This window comes from Folsomia candida, unplaced genomic scaffold, assembly GCF_002217175.1.
Source record: "Folsomia candida strain VU population unplaced genomic scaffold, ASM221717v1 Fcan01_Sc031, whole genome shotgun sequence".
NCBI lineage: Eukaryota > Metazoa > Arthropoda > Collembola > Entomobryomorpha > Isotomidae > Folsomia > Folsomia candida.
Window position 1 is genome coordinate 1,247,439 of NW_019091223.1, and position 13,330 is coordinate 1,260,768.

The 13,330-nt window shown below is 36.6% G+C and overlaps 1 long non-coding RNA gene across 1 annotated transcript; it reads left to right on the top strand.

Annotated features, from left to right (window-relative positions):
* Window positions 1-4,736: 4,736 nt before the first annotated feature.
* Window positions 4,737-6,961, top strand: LOC118439180. Its single transcript, XR_004837271.1, has 3 exons — window positions 4,737-5,470; window positions 5,686-6,005; window positions 6,456-6,961. It is a non-coding gene; the product is annotated as an uncharacterized LOC118439180 (long non-coding RNA).
* The last annotated feature ends 6,369 nt before the right edge of the window (window positions 6,962-13,330 follow it).

Below are 13,330 nucleotides of genomic sequence, written 5' to 3' on the forward strand. Positions count from 1 at the left end.
TCACTTGTGAAGGATAGTGTTGCACACATTATTGCCCAATTTGGTTATTTTATGATGACGCGATCAAAATTTATGACGAAAATAAAGGTGGCTCTAAAGATTTGCACCTGACTGTATGTATGTCTGTAATTTAATCCTTGCCTGACGTTTCTTAGCCTTTTTGACCTTAAAGGGTACAACCTGTGGAGCTTGGTCTGGTGTCTGCCTCTGCTTTGCATACCACTTTTTCATCTCCTCCTCTTTTCGCTATTCACAAACTCCATCCGATAAAATATTTAACAAACCGTGGCAAACGAAATGTGGCAAAGGGGTGAATTGACACGGTCACACGGCTATGGCACGTCAAAACTATGTCGATTTCTGAGATCCCTGCCCAAAAATACATCTAAAACGGGCGAAATAAAAAATTCGACATCTTTGACCGGCAAGGGTTTATGCAAAGTGACGGGAGACGGTTGAGCTTAATGTCTACCGTCAGGTTTCATTATATACGTTCACAGTTTGAAGTCTAAATACATGCCGTTCGGGTGTTGGAAAAATAGACAGACAGACGCAACGATCTTGTAGATAAAGAGCTTTCACCCCAGAGCGAGACTTGAGGGGATTGTGACTACGTCAAAATTTCCCAGTAGTTTAATTAAATATATTGCAAGCAAAACATTGTTAAGGACCTTCATGTTGTCAACTAAAATACATAATGTACGTGTACAAACCTAATTTGGGTGGGAACGCGCGTGTCGTGTGTTTATCAATTTATAATGGCATGATTTACTGATAAGTCCAAATGACTCAATATATATACACATATATGTACCCTGCCGACGATGGGGGATTTCACACCGCAAATTGTTACCAGTTCAACGGTTGCAAAGTAAGAAAATTATTAAAGATTTTGACTAAATTTATTTAGAAATCAAATACGTAAATCCCGAATAATGCCAAAAATTGTTACCCAGCCGGGAATCGAACCACGGCTCCCTTGAATTCATGTCAAGTGCTCTGACCTCTGAGCTACTAGGGCAATTAGTAACATTATAGGGACTTTTACTGATATTTGTCTGTGGCCTTTTTCTGTGAATTTCTACTTTCTTTTACGGTGGTAACGAACTGTTGCCTACCAAAGAAAGTTCACTTTTGGCCTACGATGGAAAGTTCTTTTTTATTCCGAACTAGGAATTTGTTTTTGATTTTAACACTACTTCTATCCTTGTGGAAACCAAATTTATTTAGAAATCAAATACGTAAATCCCGAATAATGCCAAAAATTGTTACCCAGCCGGGAATCGAACCACGGCTCCCTTGAATTCATGTCAAGTGCTCTGACCTCTGAGCTACTAGGGCAATTAGTAACATTATAGGGACTTTTACTGATATTTGTCTGTGGCCTTTTTCTGTGAATTTCTACTTTCTTTTACGGTGGTAACGAACTGTTGCCTACCAAAGAAAGTTCACTTTTGGCCTACGATGGAAAGTTCTTTTTTATTCCGAACTAGGAATTTGTTTTTGATTTTAACACTACTTCTATCCTTGTGGAAACCAAATTTATTTAGAAATCAAATACGTAAATCCCGAATAATGCCAAAAATTGTTACCCAGCCGGGAATCGAACCACGGCTCCCTTGAATTCATGTCAAGTGCTCTGACCTCTGAGCTACTAGGGCAATTAGTAACATTATAGGGACCATCATTTTAAATTTGTCACCAACTTGTTGTAAATCCATCACAATTTGTAACAAACTTTATAACCATGGCGGTAGAGTAATGCCTATATACTATCTGGTTATACTCGTAACCACATTTCTTAGAGTGTGTAATGTCAGCAAGACCAAAATGATATTTTTTAAAGCGTAGTTTGAAATATATTTGATCCAAGTACTGTAATTATAACTTTAGGGTACCTCAATCCAATTTAGCTGCTTGCGTAATCCCATTGCAGAGCTTCGAGTAATTGGAAATTGGTAATGCAATTAGAGATATCGACACAATTAGTCCAAGTATGTATGTAGTCTGGTCATTTCACAAAGTTCTACATAAATACAGGTCGCTGCCTAATTGGTCCAATTTGACCAGCAAACCGCTAGGGACAACAATTTTATAAAGAACTTTCATCGGTGAGCAAAACTCAAAGCGATTTCTATCAAAGTTTTCCAGTAGTTTAATATTCCATTGCAAGCAAAATATTGTTAAAGAGCTATATTTAAAGCCTAGTACGCATTAAATATTTTTAATGTGCAAAAGTTTAGTTAAACTGGAAACGCAAAATTGTAATAACATTTTGCACTTGATTTAAAGAAACACTCCAATTTAGTACCCATTTTAGTGAAATTCGATTAAACTTAAGTGAATAGGCAATTAAATTCCAAGTACATAACTTGCCGTTGCGCGTGCAACATCCTTTCAGAGAGCTAAGCTTAATATGTATGTAAATAAGAGCATGCGAACATACATATTTAATTTCGGTGTTCGCCGAGTTGAATGTTTAGCAGTTTATAATCGCACGATTTAAAACCATGGACAAAATACTTTGTCCAATTGATCTCCGTTCCTCTAATGGGTTGAATTTGTAAAGCCCATGCAACTACAATAATAGCGCAGTAATGTATGTATGCCCACTACAGAGGGTTATAACTTTGTATAGGCACAGTTGATAACATTAATTTTGCGTCCGAAGTACTCGTCGGTGCATGTTTTTGATATTTTCCACGTGTTCCTCATCCTTTTTTGATAAGGAACAAAGTCGGCGTTTCCAAAAATTAAGCATTTTAAGCCGCGTTTCATAGGTCAGTTTCGTACACTCGTCATCAAAAAGTTTGCAAAATCCATAAAAAAATTAGGCACACTTTTCTTTAAAATGTCGTCCTGAAGTTGCCATTTTGAGAAAACACAAAAGGTGCATAAGTTATCGTAACTAGTGCATCTTTGTACAAAATAATTCTAATTCAGAGTACTTCATCCAAATTGAATAATACTGAGTGGTGATTCTGACTGTGCAGGGTTCCAAAAAGTTTGTGGTTTCACCCTATTTTCAATGCCATATCCTCAAATTTTGTCGAAATACCAAAAAATGAAGTGTTTTATAAACTAGGGATCGTGTTCTTTCTTCCCCAACTCATTTTGTACTTAAAAAATTTTTTTTGTGAAAGCACGATCAATGTATGTCACGCGCGTCTGGTTTCGCAATTGTTGAGGGTGGTGCGTTTGGAGACTCTGGAAAGCTGAGATTTGTGTTTCTGGTCGATTTTTGGATATAATTGTTTGCATTGAGCTCAATTCTATCAGAAACCATATTAATTGCATTGATAAATTACATTTTAGAGATTTAGAGGTCATTTTAGGTGTGCAAAATCGTTTAGCAGCATGGTACACTTGGGGGTCAATTTTCGGACCCAGATTTCGAAATTTTAAAATGGAGTAAATTGAAACTTTGTTCGACTTGAATTGTAGTTTTAAAATCATTTACAACATTTTGAATTCGAGCAGCAGGTTTATTTATATCGGCAAATTAGCTACTGTGCCTATACAAAATTATAACCCTGTATACATGCAAGGCCCTTTAGCGTAGGAGTAGGGTGTCACATGTTGTCAGTCTCAGATTTTGATGTCCTTTGCATATGTTGCAGTACTATATGAGTGTGCAAAAAGTGAAGGAGGGTTAGACTGCATGAGCCCATTTACGCCCGCCACACCCCCTCAAAGGCGCCAAAATCCCCAGAGTTGCCACCCTAAAATCTTCCCAAAAAATCGAGATTTGGACGAAATTAACATTTTTGTGATCCCCGATAGTTGCTCTAAACTCAACTTTTTCGAAATTTTCAATATTTTTGAAGATTTTCTGATCAAGGGTATATGTCCATTGAAAAAATTAGAAATTTCAAAAAAATATGATAGATTTTAGTGCGGCAACTCTGGGGGTTTTTGTGCCTTTGAGGGGGTGTGGCGAACGTAAATGGGCTCATGGAGTTTAACCCTCCTTCCCCTTTTGCACACTCATATAGTACTACAGCATATCTATGTAAAGGACATCAAAATCTGAGACTGACAACATGTGACACCCTACTCCTAAGTGGATCGGGGGTATGATAGTCATCACGTTCGATTACAGTTGCCTGGAAGCTATTGCTGATCCTACTTGGCTCGGTGTTAGTGGGTTTTGTGCTCCTCTCAACGGTTCGGTGAGCCCAGCCAGACGGTCTGGCAATGCAATAGAGGGGAAGCCCTCAGTGAGTCTGTACTCTGTGTAGAAGATCCGACTCATGTCCACCAGAGTTATATGGTGAGAAAGACCGTCATGGATTGCAAACCAAATTTAGAGGACTAATTTCATTTTACAAGAAGTCGGGAATCTATGTACCTACCTATGTGTCTGCAGAATACAAAAGTCATACGAAATTATGGATTTTTTAAAAGAAATTAACTTTTTATCTATCTTCAATTACTTTATTTTTAGAGAATCGTGAAAGCCACGTAATTGGCCTGGGGTTTAAAGTTAATTTCTGCACGAAGCCTATAATTTCGTATGAGCGTTGTACTTATTCTGCATGCAGGTAGATTCTCGAATTCTTGTAGCTGCAAGCGCCCTGAGAATCCAGTCCCAGCGAAGAACGGAGGTCAAATTAGTCTAATTGAGCAAAGTAATTTGTCCACCCTTTATTGGAAAAAATTAATTTTGAAAAAATAACAGTTATTGCAGAAGAAAATTGTGACGTTTATGGATCTCAAGACAAACAACCAGACACATTTACAAGAAAGATAAGTTAGTAATGAGTTACCAATGAGTTGTAAATCAGTAGTTGGTCTTAAACTCAATTTAAATGATTAACTTTTGCAAAGTTTAAGCACTTTCGAAAAATTTAGACCAGTTAAAAAGTTCTGAACATCGGCCAGTTACTGTTTGGCATATACATGAAACTTATACCGTTTAATGCCAAATTTGTCTGAGGGGGCAAATATGTATGGTTAAAAATTAAATGTGTACAAACTTTTGTTATTGTCAGCTCATCTTCAGCTGACGCAAATCTCATTGGCAACTCTATAATTTAAGAAGATTAACAGGACCTGAAATGTTACACGATCATATACAAATTATAAAATGGAGCCTGACAGGATTGTCCTGGCTACACTGTATTCCCCTGAAATGGGACAAGTCTTCACAACGTATCGCTCATATCAAGACGCGGACGAAGCTGAATATTGTCCGAGCGGTGCAAATCCTGCAGCTCGGTTATTTTGGATTGGTCACCTTAATCGCGTACAACCAGTACAAGTCGGGATGTTTGATCACCCTCCTGCCCAACGTTTTCATGTGGCTGGTCACCATCACGCTGTACCTTTGGGGAATGGGGATCGATCTATCTAATAAGGCAGGGGCGTTGTTAAATACAACATTACGGTTTGAGATATGGATGCAAGATTCGTTTAAGGCGATGGATATTCTGCCGGATACAAATTCTGGGAAGTCGATAACGAACAGGTGGGCTAAACGGGGTGACGTTTATTAAGATGAATTGGATACGGAATATGAATTATCTATTCAGTATCCTGATACATTTACATTTTTTCGTTCGTTAGTACTAGTTAGTAGTTTGTTGATACTTTGTTTTAGTCGTACATGAATTCAATATTTCTCAATTAGAACAAGTATCACATCCAGCTACGTATCGTATATAAGTCCCTAAATTTTCATAGAAATCAACGTAACATCATTCTGCTGCGAATGCTGCCTTTCGTGAACAGGATGTGCATCCCGATGGGAATAATAAGAACGAGACGACTTCTTGGAAACCATTGTGTTCCGCCTTACTTGGGTTATTTGGTCGGATATTGTTCCAGTTGTCAGCAGCACCTAGTTCCAGCAGACGCCCTTGGATGGAACTTGGTAAAATACTTGGTCTCCATTGTGGACGGATATCACTGCACGGTGCAACTTTGGAGAGCTTTCTTCATCTTGTTTAATTTTCTATTGTTGGAACTGGATGTCTGTTGGATTATCTGGCCATACTGAGACGGTAATTTGAATTACCGTTAGGTTTATTAAGGTTCTTTTGGATCTCCGATTGATGCGATTGGACAAATGTAAATCAGTTTTATGGCTTCCTATTTGTTAGTCCAATGAAATCCAAGGCAAAAGTGGTGAAAAAAATGCTTGGTAATCAATAATTTTTGCAAATTTCCGTAAATATGAATTAACCAATTTTTGTGAAAATGGAAATACATCCAATTGTACGAAAACTTTTCTTTACATTTAACGGGCAAAACATTTTTGTCAAAGTACTTACATAAGTATTCTTGGCGCACTGATTCGTCGTCCAGAAGAACCTTAATATTATATGTAGATGTTGCCCATACTTGGTTAACCTACTGTTCACTTGTCCTTGTTTTTCGTGTCCCTGTTACAAATTTAGCTTGTTATTTTGCACACATAAAATACCCATATAACATACGGATTCAAATTACAGGATGGGCAACCCCGCCCACTCAACTCGCGTGAATCTCCCCGCCCGCATCAAATTGTACCGGTGCTTGCAAATTCTTGAGAAACAGTTCAATCTAACCTTATCAACCCGCGTGATCCCGGCAACCATGGTTGTTTCTCCCTGGCTGCAAATTTACTGTACTTTTGTTATGATAAAACTGGCTAGGTATCTTCCATCATCGGGATTTATGACTTATCCGTTCACCATTTTCATTTGTGTCATGGTATGCGTGGTCTTCGAAACATTTGCGGCACAAATTTTTGTCAACTCGGAACAACAACGGGCAGAGTGGTGGCTAGATCCGGAACTGACGAAGTTGAACCGAAGCAGGATACGATCCCGAAGGCCAATGAGGATACAAGTTGGGAGTAATTTCATAGACAGAGGGACAGCGTTGGTAACGCAGAATTTCTGCATTACTCAGACAGTCAGCCTGCTTCTAATGTAAATAATAAGTTCATCTTTGTTTAGGAATAAATTAATTTTCCGAAATATATTTCAGGAAAAGTATTATACATTCAATGCGGCACCTTAGGTTTGATACTCGTCGTAATGCAAATCGAAATGTATTCGTCATTTATACATATGTGTACATACCGTAAAACCTCTATTTATAGCCCTCTTCTAATTATAGCCGGTCTCCAAATATAGCCGGGTCTGGAGGCCAAGATTTCCAAATTTTAGCCGGGTCTCTAATTATAGCCGGGTCCCCAATTATGGCCGGGTCTCTAATTATGACCTGTCTTGTCCGCTGTATCCTTGTTCATAGTCCATTAAAGAAAAATGTTGCACATTATGCCAATCAACGAATAAGTTGAACTACTAATTTTTTCCCATTAATTTCGGGTTAATAATGGATATAATTATGACAGAAAATTTAAAAAACCTGCTAAACTTTGTTTCAAGATGTAGATTAAAAGAGAATGGGTTACTTATGGCTTATATTGCTAAATTAGAAAACTCAAATTGAGTCAACATGAATTATATTTGATTTTGTAACATCTAAAATGTTTGGAGCAACAAAATTTAGCCGGGTCTCTAATTATAGCCGGTCTCTAATTTTAGCCGGGTCCATGACCCTCAGTTTTGGATTTTAGCCCCGGCTATAAATAGAGGTTTTACGGTATCTATGTACATATGCAAAAAGTAAACGTAGAACACGTAATGAATAAGCACATGTTTAATATCAAGCTTCGAATCATGCCTGTTCATTTTCATTCAGCTTTACGGATTATGACATTGAATGAGCATGACTTTCTTGTCATTTGAATGAAAATGAACGATTCCGCAATTTCACATGAATGACCTTGAATGATATGGTGCGAACATTAAACGAAGAGCATAATTCTTGAAAACTTGTCCAGCATCAGTGATCTAACCAATTCCTAATTTGTGGCTTGATTTGTAAATATTACTCGCCATATAATCCCGGTATACTTTTAACAAACGTTCAGTAATAATGTTTAGGTTTGAAAAGTAAGGGAGTTAGAATTCCAATGGATATCTTCAAAGTTACAAGTGGCCAAGTTCCAAGTGTTTCAATATATTTTCTCCGTTCTCTATAGAGAAAGTTGCGTAATCTCATATTCTTCTCAACTTTACTTACGTAGTTCTTATTTAGTAAAACAACAATTATTTTAAAGCGAATTACTCACAGCTTAAATGTTTGTCATTTGTCAAATTGACTTGAAGAAATCAACGGAATAAGTTCTATGTAACTTGAATCTGCAGGATTAATTGAGAAGACTACAGCCAAAAATGGAAAATAAATTAAAATTTTGCCAGACTTAAAATGCAGTTTGCACAGCGACAGCCGAGGAACAACTGATCACCTGGAAGGGTCTAAATTCATTCATAATTCGTGAAACTATGTGACATTCCAAAATTACAATTAGATTAATTAAACAATTACATTATTGTTACACACATTGACAATGAGTGTTTGGACCTTACTCTTGTGTATTGTCAGATCAATCGTTGGATTTCAGCCTAAAATTGGAACAAAAAGTAGAGTTTATCATAAAGAAAATTTATTGGATATAAATATGTACTCGGAAAATTTTTCGTTAAATATGATATGGCTAAATTAATTAATTGATTTAGCACTGATTCGTAAAATTAACGAAATTAAAATTTTCATGCTTCTTCTCATAAATCGGAAAGATTCCCTTTACTTACATCAATATGTTGTTAACATAAATATCATATCCGAAAAATAAGATGAAAAACGCAAAATCACAATAATTAAGGATCCGTCTAAAATTTGAAATCTTGGTCAATAGAACCATCTGTGTTTGGATAAGCGGCAAAAACTAAACTAACTTAAAATAAAGTATTTACGGAAACTTTGAATAATGCTCGGAAACGTCGCGCGAAGGTATGGTTAGAGAATATGTTGCGCAGCCTGAAAGTTTTGAATTTATGCATGAATAAAGTCAATAAAGACAATAACTTTGTCACGTATTAATTTCATTTTACGCTAATTCTTGACGCCATGTTACATGTATTAGATAACTCTAAACGCTAAAAATTTCTGGATCAGATTAGTACCAATGTTATTTATTATCAAATATACATATGTATGGTAAAAATAACAACTTAATACAAATTAAATTAAATTATGCATGTGTAACTTTGCAATGCTCTTTTCAATTACGCAAGACAAATTTAGAATATTCGAAAAATTGTATGTGCTACTTTTTAATTTAAGGTATACATTGTATTGTAAGATTAACCTTAACAAAATACGAATCCAGAATAAGTAAATACATACACATCATTTATTTATTTTTCTTGCATAAAAAAATGTTTAAATTGTTCTTGGATGCCTTAGCACAATAGATGTATTGGAATGTCGTCACAGCGCAATGATAAATAAGTAAGTGTAAAGATCACCGAATTTATTGATTCCTATTCTATAAAATCTTTAGGTACCACCGCACACCCATTCTGCCCAACGATCTATAGGCTCATTCGGCCAAGAATAATATTCTAAGGTAAAATAGTATGTAAAGCTTCGACTGTACGGTTGATCAGAAAAACGCTCTTTCCATTTATCCGAAGCACTTCCAAATATTATAGGAATGACATAAAAGCCTCCGCTACTCAACACGTCGAAAACATATTTAACTTTGGGAGGGCCATTGGTACAATCTCCGTAACCGTTGGGGGGAGGGTAATCGAATTCCGGTCCATAATATAGGGGCAACTCGTCCCCCGATTTCCAGAATGCGTCCGAAGCTATAGCAATGATCTTAATGATTTTTTCGTCAGGTTCAAGCTGATCCTTGATCGACCCCCAGTTTATCTGTGGTTCGAGTGCCGTGTTCAGCAAGGCGGTGAGGCTGGACTCCTCACTGTCTCTCCCGCCATACGTGGAATCCACGCTTTCCACTGCGCCAAGGAATTGTTCCATGTTGGACGTCTGCATGACATATTTATAACAGAAAGCGTCGTTCGGGTTGTGATTTTCGGCGGTGGGATAATCTCCGAAAGTTGTCAGATGTAATTTTGCCTTGGGATCTTCGTGTTGAAGTTTGCGAATGAGGGATTCAATAATGGCTATAGTTCTGTTCCTGTAAGGTCCTTTGTTACGTCCAAAGTCGACTAAGGTGGATAAATTATTTTTTTGTAAAAGTTATAAAGTTCATGAGATATGTTTGCTGCACGATAAATAATGCGGAGGCAACGGTAAATTGTACTATTAAACATTGGTTGGATTACGTATTTTATATATTATTAGTGTTCAGATTAATAGCACTACGAATCTTTCGATTCCATAGTGCAGCCCGTATTAAGTTTAGAGGATGTAATTTCGATCTCGATTTCAATATAGAAATAACATTTACGCGATTTATGAATTAATTTAATTAAGGTAACGCTTCTAGGTGTTCCAAAAATTCAACTTTGGGGTGCAACCAGATAAAAACTAAACTTCGAACGTTGGAACTTGTAACCAATAAATTCTGACAAGTGGATAGTCCAACTGTGACAATATATGTCAAACATTATGACAAATATGACATGTATCGGCTTGACACGGATAAGCTTCATCTCTAAATATGATCATAATTATACAGATTCACCTATTTTTACACTTACGTGTAAAAGTTTAGGTTGTATCCATCACCAGCGCAAGCTCGTAGCGTACCCGACAAGTGCAAATTTCATGCTGGATTTCCGGTACAACAATATCTTTAATCTGGAACCCCATGGTATCATCAATTTGATCGATTTGTATCATTTTATAATTTCTTGGGGTTGGCGCATCGTCGAAAAAATTTTTATACGTCGAATATATTTCCGGCGTTAGTAAACCGATGAGATGAATGTTACTCTTCTCAAGGGTTGAAAAAAACACTTTTTTGGAAACTGGGGCTTGTTCCTTACAAAATTGACCTTCAGACCATTCCGTCCCCCGGGACCCGTTCGGAGGGCTTAAATTGTATTCAGGGCCTCGATTCTTGTTATCATCTTCGGCCCATTTCCACTTGTTGTTAGAGAAAAATATGATATAGTTTCTGTTATACGATTCAGTAGGCCAATCAAATTTGTAATCGATTGCCGTGAAATATATGGCATTTAAAGTGGAGTCCCGCTGATCGGAGTCTCATTGTGGGAGAACGTTTCTTGGCAAGTCAATTTTTTGCGTGGAGTTTAGTCCCCGGGAAAGCACTCGATAACAATAAAATTTAGTGGCGTTGGGCTCAACCCAATCCGTAAATCCGGCCACGCCTGTCGTGACCTGGGGATTGTATTCATGCCCCTGATATATGTTTTGTATTGCCTGGTTAATGTTGGATTCTAGGAGGGCGGCGAAAAATGGGGAATCGTCCTTCTGTTGCCAGCCTGGTGGAATGAAGTAAAAAAAACTGTATAAGAAAGGACTACAGGATTACTAATGTAGCAACTTAATTGCTGCACTCTAAATAAAATTCAGAAAAATTTACTCAAAGTGTGTATGAAAGTGGATGGCACAACCAGAAGGTAAATTTTACTCAACGTTGAATAAATTTTACTTATTTTCATTTAGAGTGTGATTGTTTGCGATTTGAAGATAATGTTAGGTCAGAGTAGGTGATCTGCATAAATTCGGAGTTTAATCTTAAGATATCGATTTCGAAGGCGGAGTCGGGATGGGCGTATCCCCAGAAATAGTATGTCCGAGCCAGTGTCGTTCTACGTATGCATTTACTTATACACTCTTAAAAACTTAGTTACGAATGACTTCACCGAGCGGTGATAAGGTTTCTCACCTAACAGTAGTAAAGCTAACACCAGCCGGTAACAATTTGTCACCATGTGTTTCTCACCATGGGGTGAAAAACATTATCACAATTTGGTTAAGTCACATATTTACATATGCACTCCGTAAGGTGACGATGAACACCAAGTTTGTAAGAGTGTAGCTTTCTTCAACTTTGAACCTACTTACGTTCAGGAATCACGTAAAAGGGAAACTTCCCGTCTAGGATTAGCACTACGCGCAAGTGAAGCAACGGGCGACAAATGTGTACAACTGGAAAGATAAAGTAACAAATTTGTGTAAGCAGGTTGCATAGTTTACTTTTATTACTATTTAAATGACGATTATGCTTAATTAAGATACATTAAATTATTCTAATTTCTGTGGAAATGAATGATCGCAAATATTAAATAAGGCCTTAATAAATATATTTTTATTTTTAAGAGATCAAGGCTTCAGTGTATGAAATTTAAAAACATTATGAACCCCTGCAGTTTTATACTTTTTATAAATTTTGCAATTGGATATTTAATATGATCAAGCCAATCTGAAGAGACATGTTTTCGAATTTTTGAATTCTTACTGAAATGCGAAAAGTTGTGGCATTTTTAAAAATCGAGGTTTAGGCTGTAAACAATTTAAAATTCGTGCCACGCGTGCAAATCAGCGCATTAGGAAAAATGCAAAAATACGGGTAGGCTTTTCTTTTGTGCTGAACAAAATAAAATTTGTCTCAGAATTGTACAGGTAAAAGGCTTACATTGTCAATTAAACAGCAATTAAACCAAAATCTCACCTGGAGAGTTTAGCGACAGCTTTGATGGAGTAATCGAGTATTGCGTCGGTTTATCCAGATGAGCCAGATTAGTCAATCGCGAAATAGTCAGATTTACTTCGTTTCGCTTTTTTGATCTAATACGATTGCTGAAAATAAACAAGTAAAAAATTGCGTCGTAAAAAACGCTGATATTTAGCCCAATAACTCAGCATTTCCCTTTTTTGCTTATGTCAAGCTAGACACGAATAAGTTAGGCGACCTAAAACCATCCACCTTTTTGATGAAGTACAGTATGGTCGTTCCCTACTGAACAATATAATTTTAAATAAATTATTAAAGGAAAGGTACAGGTAAAGGAACCAGGTGTAAAATAAACGACGCAAAAAGCCGAATTCTGTCGTTTTACAAGGTTAATTAAACTTCTTTATGAGTATTTCTTTAACGTAAGTATTTAAGATAGATTGCTCAAATAGTCAAAATTAGCATATTTTTATTCTCGGCTCTAACTGAATATATGTCACATTTCTAATAGTGTATTTACGTTTTAAGTATATTCTGAAACAACAATTTTATAAACCCAGTTACTTACGCTTTAAACGTTAGTCCTCGATCCGGTTGGCTTGAAGAATTCAGCGGAATAAGCTGAATATAACTTAAATCTGTGGACCTAATTAAGAAGATGATTGTCAAAGAAACGAAATAAATTAACATTTTGTGCGACATTTAATGCATTTAGCACGGCGAACGTCGAGCCACAACTAATCATCTGGAAATTGGTAAATGAATTTATAATTCGTGGAACAATACGACATTGTAAAATTACAATTAGATTAA